Source organism: Topomyia yanbarensis, chromosome 2 (genome assembly GCF_030247195.1).
Source record: "Topomyia yanbarensis strain Yona2022 chromosome 2, ASM3024719v1, whole genome shotgun sequence".
In the NCBI taxonomy this organism is placed as follows: domain Eukaryota; kingdom Metazoa; phylum Arthropoda; class Insecta; order Diptera; family Culicidae; genus Topomyia; species Topomyia yanbarensis.
In genome coordinates this window covers 465,006,193-465,008,722 of record NC_080671.1, presented here as the reverse complement: position 1 = coordinate 465,008,722, position 2,530 = coordinate 465,006,193, and the positions used below count along the sequence as shown (strand labels likewise).

Sequence of the window (2,530 nt, the reverse complement as noted above, 5' to 3'; positions counted from 1 at the left end):
AGGACATTAGTTGATACTAACACTCGAAAAATTGAGGATCTCAAATTCACAAAACAGCCAGTGGCAGCATCTGCTGGATTAATTATTAACAAAATCTTGGTACCTATATACACAGATCCATGCATACATTTATGGATATATAAGCGTGATATAATCGAGTTATAACAATGTTTGCTTATATCATATACATTATTTCTACGGTTAAGTTTGTTTGTTTTTTAAAACATAGAAGTCACTTCTTTCACAATTTTCATTGTAATGATGCACAATTCTATTGACAGTGCTATTTTAGCATAGTTTGCCACAAAAAATTGCTTTGGAATAATTTACGAGTTCTTAGATGACGGCTAGATGCACATAAAATTTTAATTGCGAGCGTAATGATGCGGATTGTGCACTTTGAGACATAATATATAGAGTAAAGAATGGCAAATTTGCGGCGTTCTTCGTGTGTTTGTATGTTGATGAGCATGCAACGTGCCTTATCGATAGAAGGGGAAATGTAATTTGATAAAATAGTGCTAAAACTGGCTGCACGGATGAATTTGTGTAGCAACGATTGTTTTGGTTACCTGTTGACGCAAATGTAAGTTTTCTTGAGTTCTTTATTTATTGATAAAAGATATTACTCATAAAAAACATCTCTAATCTGCAGCTCAAGGATGGGATTGTTCCAGCTTTGAGGAGGTAGGTGGTTCTTCTCGCACATGGAGATTGTCTTAAAATCTTCCTACCCGCAGCTCCACGAACAATGAAATGCGAGTTCCCCCACTCGCTCAGAACTAGTGGATGCCCTGACAACGGATGACGGAGAACTGGAGAGTACATTCGTGAATGTCTTCCTAACCACCTACCGTATATTTGCCAGCCGGAGAAAGTCCTAGGATTGCTGCTGAACCGGTACGAGAAATTAAATTCGCAACCAACGGCATTATTGCCCTCGGATGCGCTGAACGACCAGCACAAGAAAACTAGGTTTGTTCAAAAGTGAACAGTTCAGAGTTTTCAATAGTAATTCATAACTCCACTTAAGAAACACTATCTGCTCTAATATTATAGTCTCCAATCTACACATTTGGCTGGATGGATTCCCCGGAGATTTGGACACGAGAAGCTTGCAAGGCTTCTGGCGTTCACATGGAAGCGGTTGCCGAATTCAGAAAGACACGTTAAAGCTTTACATAGGTGAGTTAGGCTGATATTTTTTTCGGTGTTAAGTCAGACCGGAGTAAGTCACAAAATCTCAAAAAGTGAGATAATGATAGCATTGGATAAAGAATTTCCTAAGAATACCCTCGCTATTGCCATGGTTCAATGATTACCATGATCTGACCGACTAATTTGGAGTTTTTGGAGTGTTTACAACCTGCCTTCCGGGGGACGCCTTTGCATCTGCTGAACTCGTACCGGTTCCAATGAAGCACTTTACCGAACAACCGACCCGACCGGATATGGAACTGTTCAAGCGGTTAAGACGTGTGATTTGGTCCATCAGAGACAAGCACGAGTGTAGATCAGTACTCGCCACCGTTACCCAGTTTAATGCGGTATCCTTCCGGGTATTATCAAACCGCGACTTAAACCGCAAGTAGATTAACTACTTAACTGAATTTGTATTCTAGCGAGTTATTTTTTTACTAGGAACGAACCCTCCTCATGCCCATTTGGATTGACATTGCACAGGAGCTTCGACTGTTGAAAAACTTCTCCTTAAAGGCGATCATCTCAGGACTTCAATTGAATGCCGTCTATCGTCTTTCGAAAACCTGGGCCGTGCGAAAAAAAACTTGAACTATACACCGAATTGGCTCGGATGTTTTCCGAGGATAATAACGCCTGGGGCTAACGGGAAATGCTGATGCGGGAAGATACTACTAAATTTTCCGACACGGTGGGCGAGAACGACCGGCATCTGAAGAAGGTATTTCAGATGCAAAACATGTTAATTAGCCACGGAACTATCCCTTATCCTGACAGACCTAACGATGAATCATGCTGCCATGCCTGATACGCAACAGGATGGCTTGATCAATTTCGACAAGTGACGGAAGGAGTTCGAGGTCATCTGCCAGAGGATGCTCTGTTAGGTCGGTGGTGTGCCTCGCTGCTGGTCCCGGACGAGACGCATTATCCTCAAAGTAAATGCGAGCAAATTGTGTTTATTTTAATTTTAGACGCTGAATCCCTCTGGGTAAAGAGTCATTATTCATACGCGTATAATCATGTGTAAATCAAGGAGTTGCCATTCCTATGATCATTCTCAGGGATAGACCATTCCAACATCAAATTGTGGTCTTACGGAACGATTTTTTTTTATTGAAGCAAACTATTGAATTCAAAAATAAATGTATTGTCTTCCGACTAATAGTTTTATTTATTGAATTTAATGCATATTTTTATTGAACCTACAAATCTTTTTTCTGAGTGTAGCATTATTTCCCAAACCCAAGCATCAAATAAACATTCAAATCTCTTGTAGGATAGGGAAAATACTGACATCACTATTCCTCAGAACGGTACATAGTCCTCC

General features: G+C 40.4%; 1 pseudogene; it reads left to right on the top strand.

Moving 5' to 3' along the window:
* The first annotated feature begins 514 nt into the window (after positions 1–514).
* Positions 515–2,296, top strand: LOC131682319 (ral guanine nucleotide dissociation stimulator-like 1; annotated as a pseudogene).
* The last annotated feature ends 234 nt before the right edge of the window (positions 2,297–2,530 follow it).